The sequence below is a fragment of the Sinocyclocheilus grahami genome, unplaced genomic scaffold, assembly GCF_001515645.1.
Source record: "Sinocyclocheilus grahami isolate Dianchi unplaced genomic scaffold, SAMN03320097.WGS_v1.1 scaffold1063.1, whole genome shotgun sequence".
NCBI classification, from domain to species: Eukaryota; Metazoa; Chordata; class Actinopteri; order Cypriniformes; family Cyprinidae; genus Sinocyclocheilus; species Sinocyclocheilus grahami.
The window spans coordinates 4,288-26,969 of NW_015506242.1; positions in this window are offsets into that span (position 1 = coordinate 4,288).

Consider the following 22,682-nt stretch of genomic DNA (forward strand, 5'->3'; position numbering starts at 1 on the left):
AAAAATGTACCCTTATGACTGGTTTTGTGCTCCAGGGTCACATACTATTACTTGAGAAGAAAGGGAGAGTGCAGTTATATGAGAGACAACTATCTATGAAATCAATTTCCTAGATCATTATACAGTTTATACCTAGGTTAATTATACAGTTTAGCTTACATTATATGACAATATTTGACTGCAGAATGCCACCATTGACACCACTGAGATCCTTCCTCTCTTGTCTGAATTCACACGCATCAGACACTTCATTAAAGGAATGGCTCCCCCAAAAATGAAACTTTGCTGACAATTTACTCACCCTCAGACCATCCAAGATGTAGATGAGTTTATTTCTTCATGGGAACAGATTTTGAGAAATGTATCATTCCGTCACTTGCTCTGCAGTGAATGGGTGCCGTCAGAATGAAAGTCCAAACAGCTGATAAAAACATCACAAAAATGCACAAAGATTTGTAAGTTAATCCACAAGCTTTAAACAAATTAGTTTGAACAAATCCATCATTAAGCAATTGTTGCTTCTGGCTAAAATACGAATACATAATATTGCTTTCTCAGTGAAAAAGTCATCTGGTGTGAATCAGGAGAGAAATCGGCACAGATCAAGCACCAGTCCAAAACAGCTCTAAACAAATATGTGGCTGGATTTTGATGTGAGAGGACAACAGGAGATGGACTTTTTCACTGGCGGAAGTGTTATTATGCTTTACAAACTCATATTTTAGCCAGAAATGACTGTTTAAACGTCTTGATGGACTTGTTTCTTACAAACATGCAGCTATTGGCTTCACAAGATGTTAACTGATGGACTGGAGTGCTGTGGATTATTGTGATGTTTTTATCAGCTGTTTGGACTCTCATTCTGACGGCACCCATTCACTGCAGAGCATCCATTGGTGAGCAAGTGATGCTACATTTCTCCAAATCTGATGAAGAAACAAACTCATCTACATCTTGGATAACCTGAGAGTAAGTTTTCAGCAAATTGTCATTTTTTGGTGAACTGGTATTACTAATACCCTACAAAATTAAAAGGCAGGAAGTGTAATTTATTATAAATACAATAGTGCAATATTTAAATATTATTGAATAAAAACAATAAAATGCTAAATTAACCTAAAATTGTATTTGTAATTAATAAGATTAGTTTAATTACATTTGTGAGTTGCATTTCATTTGTGATAATCACATAACTACAGGAGCCGGTCTCAGGTTTGATTATATGCAAGGAGGGGGACTTCAAGGACAAAAGGTTGGGAAGCACTGCTCTAGAAAGACCAGGACATGAAACACTGAATCAAGACCTGAAGCCAGAGGGAGCTTTGAGCCGTTCACCCAAACGCTCCGGCGCATCTCCTGTCTGGAGGGCACGAGGGCCAGCTTTCATCTGCCGCAGGGCCTGTCCGACATCTCCGGGAACCTTTGCATGGCTCTTAATGAGATCATTCATGTCCCACAATGCATCTGCAGGGATGCAGGAAATTGCTTTCCAGCCGGAGCAGTAGCTACTGATGGGGGCTTGATTGTGGTCAGGCGAAAAAAAAGGCTTCAAGACGAGTGATGAGAAACAGCCGCAGAAGGTTCTGAAACAACACAAATAACCCGGTTTGATTTAGAGAAATAGGTTCTGTTGAAACGAGATTTCAGATGTTTTCTTTCACTTCCTCTGTGTGAGTGGAATCTGATAAATCGTGTTTTATTAATTCTAGTCAGAGCCGGATCTCTAATTGAGTTGTCCACATTTGGCAATACCGGTGTGTCTTGGATTTTGTAAAATGCAGCGTTCCAACTAACAAAGATTAGTCTATAGATCCACATTTTTTTCTACTGTTTGAATGTTCTTGAAAGGTGAGTTTTAAAGGTGATTAAAACATATGACATGCATGCTACACAGTATAGTGCGATTCCTGAGTTATTACACGTTTACAGGAATAGTTCACCCAAAAATGAAAATGTGTCCTCACCCTCAGATCATCCGAGCTGTAGAAGAGCTTGTTTCTTCATCAGATTTGGAGAAATGTAGCATTGCATCACTGTCTCTGCAGTGAATGGGTGCCGTCAGAATGAGAGTCCAAACAGCTGATAAAAACACCACACAAGTAATCCACACCACTCCAGTTCATAATTAATGGCTTGAGAAGCCGAAAGCTGCATGTTTGTTATATATAAATATAAGAAATGATCATCAATGGACATGAGACGTACCCTAAATTATAGAAAGACTGTTAAGTACTCCCTTCCAAACTTTGCGGGGGACCTTGTAATATTCTGAGATGAAGAGCTATTTTAGCATGAGATTAGTTAATTCTGATTGCAGGGCTGTTTGGATCTTAACAGTTTAGGTTTAGTGACTTATCAAACGGCAAAAATCTCCCACTGATGCATGATTAAAAAAACTGCTCTTCTATCTATCCTCCGAAATATGGATCAGGCTTATCTGTGGTCTGAATCAACAAGAGTATTATTATTAAAATCTCATCTAATCCAGCTCTTTAATTCCTGTAGGGTTGGAGGAAGTGTGATTTAATTCTCTTTTTGAGGAAAATGATCACATTTACTTATTATTGGTTACATTTAGGATGTAAAATTGCTGATATTTAGGTACAAATATATTGCACTCATTTTTTTACTTACCCATGTTTAAAACAAGGTTTAATGTCTGAAAGGTAGATGTTGTTGTAGTGAACATAATGCAAAAAGCAGTTTGCATTAAGACCACAAATTTGGTAAATTAATTGTTGCGCTCCAATGTCTCCAGTGTCAATTTAGATTAAACTTTGTGCAGAGAACTAGTACAGAGCCAATAAAATGTAGTTAGCATCTAACCAGCAGCGCAAATAGCAATGTGTGTGTATATATATATATATATATATATATATAATTGAATATATAAAATATTATGTTTCTGTAAAAAGTGCTAATGACATGGTCCAAATTTAGAAAGTGCATTGTGATGAGATGTGTGTCAGTGAACATTACAGCACAGATGGCATCATGAAGTAACTAGTCAGAAATGTGCGAAGATTTAGCAAGATTAATGGACGACAGAGTGTCAGCTGTATAAAAAAAATTGCAAGGTTGTAATGAATTTGTGCAAATTTTTCTCCCTGTTTAGCACCTACGCTGCTTTGGGATCAGTAAAACTTTTAATGTTTTTTAAAGAAGTCTCTTCTGTTCATCAAGGCTACATTTATTTGATCAGAAATACAGAAAAAACTGTAATATTGTGAGATATTATTGCCATTTAAAATAACAGTTTTCTATTTTAATATACTTTAACAAATGTTATTCCTCTGATGCAAAGCTAAATTGTGAGTTGTGCTGCACAATATTTTTTTGCAACATGTGATACTTTTTTTCAGGATTCTTTGATGGATAAAAAGTTTAAAAGAACAGCATTTATTAAAAATAGATATCTTGTGTAAAACAATATGCACTACCGTTCAAAAGTTTGTGGTCAGTAATGTTTTGAAAGAAATGAATACTTTTATTCAGCAAGGATGTTAAATTGATAAAAGGTGACAGTAAAGACTTTTTATATTGTTACAAAAGATTATATATATATATATATATATATATATATATATATATATATATATATATATATACTGAACAAAATTATAAACAACCTGATCAACTCGATGCGAAGGAGACGTGTTGCACTGCGTGAGGCAAATGGTGGTCACACCAGATACTGACTGGTTTTCGGACCCCCCCGAACCCCCCAATACATTAAAAATGCACATTTTAGAGTGGCCTTTTATTGTGGCCAGCCTACGGCACACCTGTTCAATAATCATGCTGTCTAATCAGCATCTTGATATGCCACACCTGTGAGGTGGATGGATTATCTCGGCAAAGGAGAAGTGCTCACTAACACAGATTTAGACAGATTTGTGAACAATATTTGAGAGAAATAGGCCTTTTGTGTACATAGAAAAAGTCTAAGATCTTTGAGTTCAGCTCATGAAAAATGGGGGCAAAAACAAAAGTGTTGCGTTTATAATTTTATTCAATATATATATATATATTAGGCAGCACAACTGTTTCCAGAATTGATAATAAATATATTAGAATGATTTCTGAAGATCATGTGACACCGAAGACTGGAGTAATGATGCTGAAAATACAGCTTTGCATCACAGAAATAAATTATAATTTAAAGTATATTCAAAACCAATAATTTAAATTGTATTAATATTTCACAATATTACTGATTCTAATTTCTTTTGCATTTTTGCTCAAATAAATGCAGCCTAGATGAGCAGAAGGGACTTCTTTAAAAACATAAAAAATCTTAATGATCCCAAACGTTTGAACGGATGTGTATATAGGCTACTCGCAACTGTTTTTCTGACCTTCCGAATGATCCGGTCCATGTGCGTAAGATGATGCACTTTGAAAAATAAATGTTCTTTATTGGTGTTGATGGTTTTGTGAAAACATTTATCACGCATGGATGGAACCTTTCTAGTCACCTGATAGTCTCCCTCTAGTGGTGGCTTGGAATGATGCCAGGAAGTAAAAGTATTCGTCAACATGCAGCTACTCTTCCCTACCTTGAGCTGCAGTTAATCTTGGACGGTAAGTCCTCTGATACTCTCATAATGAGACGAGACGCTCATTCACAAACATCTGCCGCACATCACTGCACTCTTATAGAGATGAGAGGACCTGTCAGCACTCACACACTCAACAGACACCCAAGTTTCCCCATCATCTGCATGTCTTGGCCATCAACACTTACGCATGTCAGCATGTTCATATGTTGACACTTTTGGATTCAAACTCTCCAAAACACATTATCTTGAACAGTGGGAGACACAGCTTATGAACACTGTGCTGTCTGTTATCCATAACTCTATGCGTATAAAATAATCTGTATAACCAGGGGTGCACATGAGCACCTGGAGATTTGGTTTGGAGCTCACAATGCACATAGAGTGACCCATGAAATATAACTCTAACAAATAAAATAATTAATATTAGTAATAACAGTATTTTTGCACTTTATTATTATTATTATTATTATAAAAAAAAATAAAAAATGTATAGTGTGTGATAATACTTTATAAAAAGTGAGTTAAATAAAAATACAATTATTTTATAGTACACTTAAATACAATGCAAATTTTTACATTTTAAGTTTCTTTTATTAATTTTTAATATGAATTTTCATAATTTTCAACCCTAAAATCAGCAGGCTTTTTTTTGCACCACTTATGTACATAACTGATCTTGCACTATAGTAATAATATTCAAAGCAAACGGCTCTGATCTCAGCTTATGGGCCAGTAGATGTACTGTATATATCTAAAGGGAAATAGGCTTAAAGGAGCATAAACTGCTCACACACACACACACACACACACACACACACACACACACACACACACACACACACACAAAAGATAACGACAATGAATGCATCAAAAAGGAATGTTAATGAAAGTTTTGCAGTGATTTCTAAAGAGGCCTGTGATGTCAGATTATGGGAGAACGTGTGCAGTTCTTTCAGCAACTGTTATTAGAGGTTTGCCAGGAAATCTGACATGAGGTTTTATTAATCTGTGCATGATGTTTAAGAGGATGCTGCCCACTGTGTGCTGGGATATAAAACAGAAGTTTTATAACCAAACCATAGTGCTTATCGTAAGGAAATGTGCTGTAAAACGACATGAAGCATGAAAAACTAGGGCTATCAAGCGATACACATTTTATTTTTTATTCATTTTTGAAATGGAGACACTAAATTGCCCATAGTTGTGAAATGTGTTTGTTAGCCCTCTGTGGCCTTAGCTGGATTACAAACTTCCCTAAAAGTGGTTTGCATTGGGTTTATGGCCTTCAGATCAGTGATGACTGCTGTTCACGCTGAAAAAGTAAAGAGATTCGGGTCAGATATGCCGCAAAATATGTTTGCTGCCTGTCTGAAAAAGGCTCTTGAGGAGGAGACTGACAGTTGTGGCCATCTGGTTGTCAAAAAGAAACTGAGAATACAATGTAGTTTTACCACAGTCGACAATGTTACTTGCTTTAATTGGGACTACATGAAGATCACGATGTGGTGATGTCATTTCATCAATTGCTTTAAAGTGGTTGAGCATTCATTGAACACAAGTCATATGATCATTAAACAGGGCTTCTGGGAGTCTGGGAGACATACAAATTGAAATGTATCCCCTGTCCTAGTTTTTTTTTTTGATGGTCCCTGGTTAGTGAAGTGTGTTAAAGCCGTAGGAAGCACAGTTGTGTTAAAGTCAAGGCTGAATATTCATTGTTGGGTTTTGTTGGTGCTGTGCAGATGGTGGAAACAGATGCTCACTGCAGCAAGTGTCAATTTCCAGCATTTTCTTTCATGACAACGCAAATAAAGTGATGTCTCTTGTCTCTTTTGGCAGCGATGAGGTTCTGCTGTTCCTGTCGACACACATCTGTTTAATAGCGCTGAATATATGAAAATGATTGTGATTTTAACAGTAAAAGACTGTAAAAATGCTACAGTAAAAACCTGTTAACTGGTTAACAGTAAGTTTCCCTACTATATACGGTGAATAAATGTAATTACATTTAATGTAATTTTACAGTAAAATACTGTTAAAAATACGGTTTTTGGAAGTGAAAAAGAAAAAGTCATTGTATAATTTACAATAGAAAAACCATAAATTGACATTCCCAGAATTCCCTGCATCACACTTCATATTTGATGTATTTTTTGTTGAAATAACATGTTTCTTCTTAGTTTTTTCTTATCAGTTGCGCACATTAGGGTTTAATCTTACATCTAATGTTGTTAAATTAATGTTTATTGCATTATTTCAGTATCATGTGTGTCCCCATGATGGAGTTTAGTGTTAGTGTGAATGACACTGTGTGCACCTTCTATATATACGTATTGCTCCCCTCAGCTTGTAGAAAAGCTGTTTGGGATGAGCTTTGGTTCATCGTGTGACTTTCTCATCACTACCGGCATTTTACGGTATTTTACCGTAAATTTCACAGATTTTTCTTTTTACAGTGTACTACCAGGAAAGAATCAGACTTCACAGTAGTTCACCTTTAGCAAGATTATGAATAATTCTGTTTTCAAGTATACCCAGCCCTAGTTGTTGCCATGGTGAAGAGATGCTGTTTCTTCCACCTTAGTTCCTAAACACCTTTATTTGTGCTTGCAAAGGTTCTGCATGATCCTCGTTCGTAAACATTCTCAGGGTCAATGGATGCCATCGTTAAAATTTACAGCTGAGCAGATTATGGTAAGGGGTGTGACGTTTCCGGAACACACTCTCAGTGGTTCGCCAATCACAATGCACTGGGCCAGCTAACCAATCAGAGCTCATTTTGTGTTTCGGAAGGAGGGGCTTCATCGAAACAGGAACTAAATATGTCGTTTGAGGCAGACACAGCTTCTGTACTGATTTCAGTGTACTTCAGTTATATTTCGCAGATTCTGGCAAATATAGTAGCTCATCCGCGTATTCCATGCATACAGAAAATTTGCATACTATGCACAGTATACATACTGGATACTGCAGAAATAGTAAGAGTAGTATGATAGTATGGCATTTCGAACACAGCAACAGTTGCGATGCGACACTTCAATAGGCTTCCATAGGAACTGAGGAATGCGGAAGTAAAGCGTGTCACGGAGCAGCCAATAGTTCCAAACAACCAATAGTTCCAGAATTAAAGTCCATTCAATTCAGTGTTTCTCAAGCACACTCACCAGAAAGTTGAAGAAATTACATAATTTTTTTACATTTTAACGCATTAGTTGACCTCTCGGAAATCTGTCCAGTAGTGGTATTTTATGAAGTGCGTTATAGTTAATGTTTATTGCTAGATAATAGACAGTTATATTATAATTGCAGTTAGATAACGTGAGAAACACTATAATAGCGATCATAACCAGATGCTAATTGTCATATTTGTAAGTTTTTAGTCTTTCTGCAATCTTTTTTTCCCTGTAGGAGGTCAAATGAGTTTCAATGAAGACTGCTCATTCAAGGAATACAATAAAGAGTTTTGTTGAATGCAATTGGTTGCCTTGTGTTTTCTAAACATTATTTAAAACTTTTTTATTGGGTTAAATTCCATATTTGCTTGCCTTTTGTAATATTCACTTATGTTTTATGCTTATGTGAATATCACAAAATAACACTGGGATGTGATTAATTAACCTTTTAAATTTAACATTAAAAAATGTAATCTAAACGTATAAAAATTGAGTGTTTGATAATGTCTAAATTCAAATGCAAAACCTAAAATATAAGTAAGCAATTATGACCGGCAAAACTCTTGAGCAACTAGAGTAGAGCTAAATACTTTATTAGACAGCCATATGGGCATCTAGTGGTTAAACCATGGCATTACATATGAATATTATTTTTCTGGCCACCTAATGCCTCTAATTTGCCTCTTTGCACTGGAATTTAAAAACGTTTTCTCCATTTTAACCCTAAATGCTACAGTACAAATTAGAGATATTTTATTTGGTCATTCATGCACCATATTTATTGCACATATCATTTAGTGCTAAAAATCTCCTCAAAATATTAACTAAATAGAACTGAATGAAAATATAGTACAATTATTTAAAAGTTACACTTAAGGTGTTTGGTCACATTTAACTGCTAAGGGGTATGAGAACATATCAATGCTGTCTTTTTATCACTCCCAAGAATAAAATGTTATTGTAAAACAAAGTCAGTGTAGTTATCAATGCACATAATTACTAGAAATTGCTGCAAATATAGTGAAACTGCGGTTTGCCCCGGTTAAACTCGTTCAAACATATGTCAGCGCAGAGTTGTTTGGAACTATTGAAAGCTCCATGAACCACTTGACTGTGTGGCAGCGAGATCAAAGCATGTTGCAACTTTCTCAATGGCTCTGCATCTAACGTACATTTATTTTGGTATGCTTTGGTTTTGTTGAATGCAATTGGTTGCCTTGTGTTTTCTAAACATTATTTAAAACTTTTTTATTGGGTTAAATTCCATATTTGCTTGCCTTTTGTAATATTCACTTATGTTTTATGCTTATGTGAATATCACAAAATAACACTGGGATGTGATTAATTAACCTTTTAAATTTAACATTAAAAAATGTAATCTAAACGTATAAAAATTGAGTGTTTGATAATGTCTAAATTCAAATGCAAAACCTAAAATATAAGTAAGCAATTATGACCGGCAAAACTCTTGAGCAACTAGAGTAGAGCTAAATACTTTATTAGACAGCCATATGGGCATCTAGTGGTTAAACCATGGCATTACATATGAATATTATTTTTCTGACCACCAAATGCCTCTAATTTGCCTCTTTGCACTGGAATTTAAAAACTCCCCAAAATAAAATACTATTGTAAAGCGTAGTCAGCGTAGTTATTACTGCACATTATGTGTTAATAATTACTAGAAAAATTGCTGCAAATATAGTGAAACTGCTGTCTGTCCTGATTAAACCCATTCAAACATATTGACAGCGCGGAGTTGCTTTGGAACTATTGAGAGCTTGACGAACCATGTGATCAAAGCATGTCGCAGCTCTGTTTCTCACCAGCTCTGGTTTGAGGCAGACTGGGAAAAGAGGTGCTGCAATGTAAAATATGTGAAAAATAATGCGTTTTGGAACAATTAGGCACGAAAACCTATTCTAGTGCACCTCAAAAACTAAATTAAGACTTCAAGGGGATAATAGGACCCCTTTAAGGTGGTGCCACTGGAGCTGCTCCAGCCTGCTGTTCCTTTCACTTTCCATTTCCAGAACCTTTACTCTCTCTGTTCCTCTCTGGTGAAATGAGCTGCTGGCTCTCTCTGCTAAATGCTTAACTTTAAATGTGATGCTAAGTGATCAGATGCTGGACAAAAAACAAAAACAAACAAACAAACATCCCACAGATGCACAAATGGAGGCGAGTTTGGTAACGGCAAGCATTTGCTCTTATAGATTACACACTTGAACGCTATGCATAATTTTTGCATTTTTGGGACTAGATGAACAAAACTGTTTTTACAGTTTTTACACCGAGTGGATATTTTGACAGCTGGCTCTTTTAAACTGATCTGTTTAACTAATTGAAAGTCAAATACTCACTCTGTAATGGAACGTGAAAATGAGATCTCTTGTCTTTCTGATTATGCTTAACTTTAAATGTGATGCTAAGTGATCAGATGCTGGACAAAAAACAAAAAACAAACAAACAAACATCCCACAGATGCACAAATGGAGGCGAGTTTGGTAACGGCAAGCATTTGCTCTTATAGATTACACACTTGAACGCTATGCATAATTTTTGCATTTTTGGGACTAGATGAACAAAACTGTTTTTACAGTTTTTACACCGAGTGGATATTTTGACAGCTGGCTCTTTTAAACTGATCTGTTTAACTAATTGAAAGTCAAATACTCACTCTGTAATGGAACGTGAAAATGAGATCTCTTGTCTTTCTGATCTAATATTCATAGCAGTTATCACTGAGAAACACACACATCATTGCTTTCAAGCCCTTTTGTGGTTTTTCATCGGAACTGTGGGTATGACTATAGTATTATTCCAATGAGAAACCACGAGACGTACACGTCCCATATCTACAAATCATTTACATTCTCATTTTCAAAGCTGGATCCTTTGGAAATCTGCAACAAAAGAGGAATAAGAGGAAGAAATCTTTGCATGGTTCAAACATCAATGAATAAATAATGTCCACATCCTGTAGATCTCCTGCAGTTGCAAGCCGAACTCATTCCCTAAAAAGCCATAAAACGCTAATGCGGGTCCCTCAGCAGCTAACTGAACCCTGAAACAGAAGAGAGGAGAATGGAGTGAGTAATTTAATGTAATGGACAGAAAGAAATGGTTCCTCATTTAACTTTATTGCTGAACCTTGGAAGAATAGAAAAGACACTTCATTAGCTTTAGGCTTTAATAGCTCCATCTGTCTAAATCAGAAAGAGACCTTAACAGTGTCTTACAATTATTTATATTTTATAAAGAGTGTTTAAAAGCGTGGTATAAATGATACGGATATACTACATCTGCCATGGCCTCATGGGATAGTAAAGTGTCCATCGTATGGACACCAATGCACAGAGCAGGATAAAAATCAAACGTCATGTGAGAAGCTGTTTTGCAATTTGTAGAAATAAGCTAATAATAAAACATTTTAGCACAAATACAAATAAAGCTAAAACAAAACGTACGGATGTTGAACAGGGAAACTGTGCAAATCTCCTGGTTGTCCTCGCATTGAGCAGCGTAGATTATTATAGATTATATATTTACTGTAATACAGTACGACCTGTCAGTGCACTATTCTTGAAGAGGTGAATCTGGACTGTAGTTTTAGTGTACACTATCCCCTCCTGTCTGAATACTAAAACTTAGTTCGATATGTTTGCTGCTAGTACTGACATTCAGAGACTGTTGTGCATCTCTTTCCCTGTTAAAAGACTGTCGGAGTGCATATCCTTCTGAAAAAGAATATATTAAGGAACTTATATACTTTAAATATAAATACTTTTGGAAACTGAATGCAATGTGTTTATGCACTTAATTGTTTGCAGTTAAATGCATTATAGTTTAAATGTATATTAAATGCATTTAGGTGAACTTAAGAGTGCTTTCTTAAATACATATATGTGTTGTGCGAAAGAGCCCTACAGTAATCAATATCATACTGTATGTAATGATGAAATTGACATTTAGCACATTTCAAATAACTTTAAATGTAAAATCTAATGACACACTACAGTTAAAATGATAAACAAGTACTTTACATGTGCGTTAGAATGTTTTTCGACACATAAAAATAAGTACTTCTAGAAAGTATGACAAGATTATTAAAATATAATGATACTTGGACTTTTCAGTGGACTTCATTTACTTAAGTACTTCACTGTGTTAATTCTTGTGTGTCAATTGAAATTTACACAGAGGACAAAAATACAAAATAAATATGATTTTTTTTTCACTTTCACTGACTTAGATGTTTTTATGTGAAAAAAAAAATTCCATATACAAAATTCTTTATTTTTAGAGTATTGGATAAGTCAGTTATTAGAAACAATGTTAATATTGTTAAACAAAAATAATTTAAAACAATAATAAAAAAAGAGTAAAAATGTTGAAGCCTTGACAGCTTAATGAAAGAATGCATGATTTTGTGCTTAAATAGTAAATATTATTTTAAGAAAGTACACTACAACTGCACATTCACTAGAATTAAGTGCACTTCTTTTATACTAGACTAGTGTAGAGAGCAGACTGTAGCTGTTTTCTTGTTTAAATCTGCACTTATACTCAGCATGTGTTTCCCCTCTGAAGGATATGTATGAATAAACATTGTGGCAAACACATTGCACTGATTGAGACTTGAATTCAGAGAAAAGCTGGCATTGAAGGAGTTGTGTTTTTTTTTTTTTTTGGCAGGCTGTATTCTCGGCATCCTAAGCAACCGATTTCCATTCCTCTGATTTTTACAATATATACCGTAAATCCAGATGAAGCAAAAGATGCAGCAAATGTGTATATTTACTGCCCTCAGACGATCAATATCCAGAGAGCACTATTGACTTCCTTCTGTGCCCTTAATAGGGAGCGCATTCAATCAATGAGCCTGACCGCTGATGGGAACTCAGGACCAAGTCTTGGAGAAACTCTCTCAGCCCAGTTGCCTGACTGTGTGATTTTATAAGAGAGGCCACACATCAGGTGTTTTATTTTCATTGAACTCTGGAGTCATTATGCCTTTGGAGCACTGGCTGCAATGTTTGTCATGACCTCATCCTGACAGTGAAACGCTCTGCAATTTTTTTTATTGCACATTCCCAATAATCTGAGTTTCTCAAATATTTGATGGCAATATTTCCTTTTCATTGATGTAAACAGACCCCAGCAATCTTACACATATCCCAGTGGATTCCATCAAAGCCTCTGCAATCTTCAGACATCATTGCATTTGAATGCTGAGGCTTTAACCACAAACTGCCTTATTTTATATATACTATTTATATATATATATGCTAATACAATAATTTTCTTTATTTATATATTTTTGCAAAATAAAAAAGTAATAATGAGAAATTATGTTTCTGATAAAAACTATAATAAGTTTGTATTCATTGAGATTTATTAAATGATGTTTTTTTCTTTCCACAAAAATATGAAGCAGCAAAAACTGTTTTTAACATTGAAGATAAACAAGAAATGTTTCTTGAGCAGCAAATCAGCATATTATACTGGAGTAATGATGCTGAAAATACAGCTTTGATCACAGAAATAAATTACATTTTACAATGTATTCACATAGAAAACAGTTATTTTGAACTGTAATAATATTTCACAATTTTAATGTTTTACTGTATTTTTGATCAAATAAATACAGCTTTGGTGAGCAGAAGAGACTTCTATTAAAAACATAAAAAAATCGTAATAATTATTCCAAACTTTTGGCCAGTAGATTTGACTACGGTTAGTCGTGCCAGTCCAGTGAGGCAAAAGCACAGAAACACGCCAACAAATAAATGACAGAAACTGAATGTGGTGTATGCGTCTGTTTAGTAAAATCTATATTAAATGGTAATGTGTTGAGTGTTTGATCTATGAACAATATGAGTAGCGCAACCCATGTTGACCCAAGGAAAAGGGGTGTAATGATGGGATTGTACCTTAAATGTATATATTAGTACCTAAAATGTACTTTACTAGTTACTTGGAAAAAGTAATCTGATTACATAACTTGTGTTACTCGTTACACCTAACACTGGGTTTATTGCACTGCTAAGGAAATTGACCATTTACCACGCAACTGCAATACAAGCAGGAAACACAGAGGATTTCTCTGCTTTAAAGGAACACTCCACTATTTTTGAAAAAAGGCTAATTTTCCAACTCCCCTAGAGTTAAACCGTTGAGTTTTACCGTTTTCGAATCCATTCAGCCGATCTCCGGGTCTGGCGGTAGCACTTTTAGCTGTAGCTTAGCATAGATCATTGAATCTGATTAGACTGTTAGCATCTCGCTCAAAAATGACCAAAGAGTTTTTATATTTTTCTTATTTGAAACTTGACACTTCTGTAGTTACATCGTGTACGAAGACCGACGGAAAATGAAAAGTTGCGATTTTCTAGGCAGATACGGCTAGGGGCTATACTATCATTCCGACGTAAAAATCAAGGAACTTTGCTGTCTTCGTACACGACGTAACTACAGAAGTGTCAAGTTTCAAATAAGAAAAATATAAAAACTCTTTGGTCATTTTTGAGCGAGATGCTAACGGTCTAATCAGATTCAATGATCTATGCTAAGCTACAGCTAAAAGTGCTACCGCCAGACCCGGAGATTGGCTGAATGGATTCGAAAACGGTAAAACTCAACGGTTTAACTCTAGGGGAGTTGGAAAATTAGCCTTTTTTCAAAAATAGTGGAGTGTTCCTTTAATAAAAACAAAAACACAAAATATCTAAATAATGTGTCAATGAGCTAATCTAAACAACAGACTGAACACTAGCATTTCTTTCTAAGCATTAGATTTTCTTTCTTTTCCCAGTCCCTCGTGCTGCTTTTATTGGTTGTGTTTTGAAACTGGAGCAAAGGTGGGAGAAAGTGTAGCCTAAGTAATTATACACTTGCTTTATGCAAAGACTCTTCAGGTCCTCCAGCAAGAGAAAACGGCCAGCAGTTGGCATGTTTGCCATGCTATGCTCTTGGGTACCAAAGTGAAGTAGAAAAAACGGGTGCAAACACTACGGCAGCCAGAGCCAAAACTGAACTGAGCCCCAGGACACTGTGTTTGTTTAACAAATCTTCTCCCAGTCTGAGAGAATCGTCAAAATATGAACAAAAATGTAAGAATATTAAGCAACAGATTTCATATAATGTCTCATCTGCACAATCAAGTTGTTTCTCGCACATTGCTCTTGTGTTCTTCAGGGCATCAAGACGCCCCTGGTGGGACTTACTGTAATATTGTACAACATGACTTTTTATTTCTTGTGTAAATGTGTCTTTTTATGTTACAGTTGAAATGCTTTAAACTGTATAAGTGACTGATGTGGCAAGTGATTTCCTTTATATTTTTATGCATGAAGATGTCACTAGATGCTGTCTTCGTTCTCAAATCAATATTTCATGTTCATGTATTCATGGATTTGTTAAGCAACCGTGTAATAATCGGAGTAAAGACAATCAATCAGTATCATAAAACAAACCGCCTCAGGACATATTCATTTAAAGATATTGAGTATAATCCATTTGTTTTATAAAAACTGCATGCAGCAACATTCAGACAATATTGAAACATTCTGGAAATGTTTTTTAGGCATATCTACACTCTTAAAAATAAAGGTGCTTCACGATGCCATAGAAGAACCTTTTTGTCTAAATGGTTCCATAAAGAACCTTTAACATCTGAAGAACCTTTCTGTTTCACAAAAGCTTCTTTGTGGCGAAAGAAGGTTCTTCAGATTACAAAAAGGTAAGAAAGAGATGGTTCTTTAAAGAACCTTTGACTGAATGCTTCTTTGTGGAACCAAAAATGTTTTTTCTTTGGCATCGCTTGAAGAACCTTTTGAAGCACCTTTATTTTTAAGAGTGTAGGGGCAGTGTTGAAACCCCCCACAAAGACCGGATTATTGTATTTTATTGGTTTATATTATGGCTGTCGATTTAACATTAATTTAGTGCAATTAGCTAATTACTGAATAAGTAGGTTTGGGAGTTTGTCTGATATTTTCTGTGCATTTTCACCTGAACGGCTAACATTAGTTGCAATGATAAGACCGACAATTTCTCTAAAAAAGCAAACTTGTTACCAGTTGTGTAATATTAGTTTGCTTGCTGTTGAAGTAAAATTTGCCCATTTGTTGCCCAATTTGCCCATTTGAATAGATGTTAGCCACGATAAGGCTGCTTGAACCGCAAGGCTCTTTTGTTTCACATTTGCTTGTTTCCTAATTTTATTGCACTGAAAATCATCTTGATAGTATTCTCTGTACAGTTGTTTGCCACAGTGACTGACGTCAAGAAGATTCACTCTACATTTTGTATTGGAAATGCTTGCAGTTTCAAGATGCATCATTCCCACAAGTTGATTAAAAACGTAATGTTATCGCATTTGATGATCGAATAAATAGCTGAAATGTCTGACTGAAAAAAAAAAGTTTCAGTTGCGGCCTTTTTAAAATACATTTTGGCTGATCTTATATTTTCTAAGGGGCCGTTCACATAGAATGCGTCTTTCTTTCTAAAAATGCATACATTTTGTCACGAATTTGGTCCATGGACTTCCGTTTATTCACCAGCAGAGGTCACCCTTTCCTTTACATTGACTCTCGCACAACACAAACTGTTGCATAGCACCCCGGACTACATATCCCATCATTCTTTGCACGATTTGCACACTGCACTGATTGCACTCATTGCAGCTTGCAGATGGATCCACACGTCTCACATCTCATCAGCCCCGTCACACATTTCTGCAACACCGTTTTTACGTACCTTACTGCACGTTTCGCCGCAGTTTCAAAGAGAAATGAGTGGCGCTAAAACACGGGTTCAATATGTCAACCCTGACACGTTTTTATTACGTTGATATAGGTATGTAGTGCTGTGTTTTCATTGCGTTTCTTCAGGTACATATTGCGGCGATTCAGAATTAAAATATCCGGGGACTGTCACTAAAAGTTAATGCTCTGTTGGGTTGGAAATATGCTCTACACCAAACCCAACCCTAAACCTACCAACCCTGACACGTTTTTATTACGTTGATATAGGTATGTAGTGCTGTGTTTTCATTGCATTTCTTCAGGTACATATTGCGGCGATTCAGAATTAAAATATCCGGGGACTGTCACTAAAAGTTAATGCTCTGTTGGGTTGGAAATATGCTCTACACCAAACCCAACCCTAAACCTACCCGATAGTGTTAACAAATGCAAAACTGATATAAAAACAAATTTTTTGATGCAACCGTGCCATTTGAACTTCCTTATATGCAGATTTGAACTGTTTTGTCGAACCGTAGTTACATGGGATTTGAACCGGAGCTCCTCACCTCTCAAGTACGTCTCCGTACTCCGTGAGCTACCGAACAAACCTATCGTCTATGAAAACCCATTGATATGAAGCTGGATATGTGCGCTGCTAACGTTCAAAAGCATCAGTTTTCAAATCTCCCAGCATATTAAAAATGTTTTGAATTTGAACGCTTTATTAATCGAAACTCTGTAAATCATACTCTGTGTGAAAACAATTTAAAAGGTGTCGGAGTTTTACTGCCTGTAGTGTTCATTTTTTTGGAAACTGCAGTGATATGTACTTATTGGTACGTATTTCGCGTCTTGCAAAAATGTGCCCCCAGGTATGTATTTGCCATGAGACTGGGTTGAAAAATGCATGACGCAGCGCTCAGGAATAGTTTTAAAAAAAGCACAGCACAGAATGCCACCTCCACCATTTTGCTCTCAAATAAAACGGTTGCCATGGCAACCTGCTACTGCAATATCCCACAAAGCTAGCCCTGCCTCCGGGGTCTTCTGATTGGTTCACTGTTTTGGAACTGACATTGATGAGAGCCGTTGTGTGTAAAAGATTAAATTCTTTTAACTTAACACATCGTCTTAAAAACGTGCTGCTCATGTGTGAGACGCTGTAAAAGATGCGAGACGTGAGCATAACGTTCATGCATGTTCATCTAGCGCGTGTTAAAAAAAAAACATTGGAAAAGTTGCGCATCGGAATGGAAAAATGCGTCTTGTGTGAACGGCCCCTAAATCTCTTCATTTCCATAGATTGTTTTATTGCAGCATTTTAGTTAACTAAATCATTCAATAGCCTATAAGTGTATATGTTGTACAGAACATCTTATTGAAATTGGTAATTAAGGTTACAGTAAAGCCAGTCCATACAGTATTTGGCTATCATCAATACTGTCAGTAATATACTCTATTTACAAAAAATGACATGGTACTGTATTTTGGATTACGGTGAAATTCGGTAAAAAAACTAAACAAAACCCTCAGGGGAAACTTTGAAAGGTTGTGCGTTCATTGTGTGTACATTGGGCTTCATGTCCAAAAGTGTTTGAATACCTTTTGGGGCCACTGTATATTTTATCAAATTAAGTTGAACATATTTCAAGCGCTGTTCTGTATTTCTTTCAGCAACAATGCAATCAGTTTCATTAGATCAACCAGCTGTCTGTTATTTGTGAAACGTTCCTGTTGCCCTGTGAAAGAATGGAAAACTTTGGCCTTCATAGAGCACCATATTCTGTGATTTATGATAGTTCAGGGATTACAGCACCTTATTTGTGTTATCCCTGCAAAACAGTATCTCCTTCCCATTCATCTAAAGCCCTATAATTACCCTGGGAATCCTTTACTCTTCATTAGCTTGCAATATTACTTAATGCACAGATGCAGGCACTGCTTGTAAAATAACACAGGCTCTTTCTAAACTAATAAATGTTACCTTTGAAAACCAATGTTCTGTTGACTTCCTAAATTCAAGCTGCTTTTTGGCCGTGGTTTGTTTTCTCTCTATGCTGAAATCCTGACTTTGCGACTCAAATGTGAATATTTAATATTCACATGAATTATTCAGTTGATTGTAAATGGCTTCGGAAATCTTTTGTCCTCTTTGCTCGAGACGTCCTTGTTGAGAAGCATTTCCCAGCAACACATTTACAGTCAGCCTGCAGACGCACTACTGGAGACACTGAACGTGTTTACATGTGATCTACTGCTGGTTAATGAACATAGATGGAACAAATGAAGAACGCTGCACTCACAGAAATTATTTTAATAATCTTTTGTCATGCTTTAAAGAAGTGCACTTGTTTTGATGTGTTTACCAACATAATAAAGCACATGTAAAGTACTCGATTTGATTCATTTAAAAGCGCTTTATAATTTTCATTCATAAATCATTAACAGACATTATATAATGCTCTACTAACTTATTAGTATACGTATAACTACTTATTCTACTAACCCTAACAGTCTACTAATACTCTAGTGAGAGTTAGCTGACATTGCAAAGTAGTTAGCAGAATGTTTGGACTATCGAAATAAAGTGTAACCTAATATTTGATCATAAATCTGTAATGGAGTCAATAAATGAAAAGCTTTTCTCTTAAGATATGCTGTTCTTGTTGCTGTTGTTGTTATGTTTTTAGCAAGAATAGAAATACTCACCTAATCACCTTTTACTCAAACTTTGTTACAGCATCTGAAAGTCCAATTGCCATAAAGGTGCTAAATGTTTAATTATAAACATTTACAAATGATGAATAGTTTCAGATTGAGTATTGCAAAACCATGAACAAATAATTAACAAGTAATTAGCAAGCTATAGCTATTTAAATATATATTAACTAATGATCTGTTAAACATTATGTAATGTTTGTTCATGATTTATTAATGAAAGTTATTATAAAGCGTTACCCAAACGTGTAATTACAAATATATTTAAATTTCAAAAGTGCATATATTTTTTTTTTTTTGGGAAAACTTTCTGAAAATGCAGGAAATTTGGTTTCTGGAAATTTTCCGCCCCTTTGCAACCCTAATTGAAATACATACAAGTTTCAATAAAAATTAGATTAAAATTATATTTTAGTTTACCATAAATGCTCAGTATACATTCACTTGAGAAACACACTTTAACCATATTTCAATTGACAATAGAAGTAATTATGAAATTACACACCCACAAGAAGTTCAAGTAATTGCTCGTAATGTTTTTTTTTTCACAATTCATGTGCAAAAAAAGTTTAAGTATTTTATTTCTGTAATATGCTAAATAGTACGATTTCATTGCTCCATGTGGAGCTCACATAAAAGTTTAGAGGTGACGCAAAGTATGTGTTTCTTCTTGTGAGGAAAGCAGGTAGAGATGACAGAGAGAAAGCCAAGAAACTTGATGAAATACACTTCTGCTCCATTAAACAATTGGCAGCTTTCTGCTAGTGCTGCCAATTGATTTACTTAATGTTGGTTGCTGCAGTTCATTATGCAGGCCTGTCTTCATGCGTCTGATGTGCAGCTTCACTGCTGTTAGAGAAACAGATGGTCAACAAACCCAATTAACCTTTTTCATGCTGTGCTCTGGTCTAGCTTACCCATCACACACACACCAGACCTTGTTTACTTAAACACAATCTTAATCATGTATATAGTACATATTGTGTGCATACTGTAGGTAATTGGTTAAAAGAGCATGCAAAATATTCACTAGGCAATCAAGGAGTCATTAAACAAGGAAAATATTATCATGAGGAATCAAAAATCAAGAAACACAGCCAATTTCAGAGCGTGCTCAGCAAGATTCTCTTGAAAGTATTACAGTTTTGCTTATATGTTGATATGACTAATAATATTTATTATTATTATTTTTGCAAAATAAAAAATTTAAACAAAATAAGAAATATTATATTGTAATATTATAGCAATTCTGTTTTTAGCAATTCTGAGGAAAAAGTCAGAAAAGTTGCAATTACCTTTTTTATTTTTTATTAAGTGGCAGAAATGGGCTTTCATAAAAATGAAATAATTGTCTGAAAAAAATCTGTTTTCTTTTCAAAAGAACAGTTTATTGAACTTTAAGATGCATATGTGTTTTGTATCATATTTCTCAGATATTTATAACAGTATAGCAGACACTTGCGTAAATTGATCAGTAAATATCGTCGTCACTCTATATCTCTCAATAATAGGTTTTATAGTAAGATACTTATGAACATATTACTATATATTATAAGTCAGTTTTGTCTTTTACATCATTCAAACACTGCGAGTGTATCAGAAGTCAGTCTTTCTCATTGTCGAGGGCATTGTTGAGGAAGTAATCCTTTACCAGCTCTCAAACAAGTTCAAATACTGTACGTACTCAACCTGAACAGATAGAAAGCTTGTTTATTGTCACTGAACTTCAATAGAAGGTGTGTATTTCTGAGCATACCTAATGTGTTTGAGTAGGAAAGTGGGAGTAGTTTGTGATGTGCCACAGGACTGAGTAGAGATCAGGTCTGCTGGCACTCAGCGTGAAGTGTTTTCCATTACAGTGAGCGCTGGGGGAAGCATCAATGAGGTGAGACAGCTTCTGTGCACAGGGCTCTCTGCTCCCACCCAAAATCACCGCCGTTAGATCAATGACCACACAAGGGAGAGGCCCACAGGATGTTTTTCGATTCTTTCGACTTATAAAAGCAATTGTTCTGCCCGTTTCTGCTCCTCTCACTCTACCCTCCGCTGCATTCCTCCATGTCCTGCCTTTGTCCTGAAACAACTCCCACGACACGCTGCAGGGAGACTGATAGACACCGGCCCTCTGCTGAGGGACATGGAGCAGAGAAAATAGCCTTCCTCCCATAAAATTAAGCCACTCTGGCAATCTGTGAGAACGGCTCCAGAGAGTGAATGGTAGAGGGAGATTGCTGTGGAAAAGAAGCATCACTCGTGTGATGGAGATTCAGGTAGCCTCACTGAACGAGACACAGTCACACAAACTATAGAGGAATGCATTCACAAAACACTGAAACAGAGCAACGGTGCGCTGTCAATTTAGGCTGCAAATTATTATTATTATTATTTTTTTATTAAAGAAGTGTTTATGGTATGATATTGTGAGAATGTGGAGGAAAAAACATCTTAATTTTGTTTAGAGGCCCAAAGTGAGCAAAATGCAATTTGGTGCAGAGTCTGATACTTATAAGGACAAAAAGTGATGAAATTCTGATGCTTGTAATGTAAATCAATAGGATCTTTATAACAGATACACTCTTAAAAATAAAGGTGCTTCACGATGCCATAGAAGAACCTTTTTGTCTAAATGGTTCCATAAAGAACCTTTAACATCTGAAGAACCTTTCTGTTTCACAAAAGCTTCTTTGTGGTGAAAGAAGGTTCTTCAGATTACAAAAAGGTAAGAAAGAGATGGTTCTTTAAAGAACCTTTGACTCAATGCTTCTTTGTGGAACCAAAAATGGTTCTTCTATGGCATCGCTTGAAGAACCTTTTGAAGCACCTTTATTTTTAAGAGTGTACTTGCATAAAATGATGATAAATATCAGTCATCACTCTGTATCTCCCAATAATATGTCTTAGTAAGATGATATTTAATGCTTAGTATTATTATCAACGCTCTGTATAGTTTCAAAACATACAATGCAATGCAATACAATGATACAAACGCTCTGCATGCTTTAATATTATAAAACAAACAAACAAACAAGCAAAACATTTTTTTTGCATGATAAGTTGTTGCAAATATTTACAGTATGTTGCTGTCCTCAGATTACTCCATTGCCGTGTTTTCTGGAATCTGTTCTAGTGGACTACTTGTACAGAGCTTTGTGGCATATTTCTAATAATTCAGCTCGCTACAATGTAAAAAGTGAAATGACATTGTGATTGATTTCATATGCATTTTTATACTGGTCTAATCAAAAAGCCTGTTTTCCTGTTTAAACCTGTTCTGATTAAGCAAATAATACTCCCCATAGAAAAAATGTAAAATTTCAATTTGTTTTGTTTTATTCATTTTTCTGGTCTTTTTTAAGTTAGTCCAAAGTATCATTGTTTTTCAGTGTAGTTTCCACTGGTGTATGTTTTCTTTCTCAGAGATAGTAGAAGAGGTGTTCTGATCTGAATACAGAATTTTCCAAAACTCAATGGAA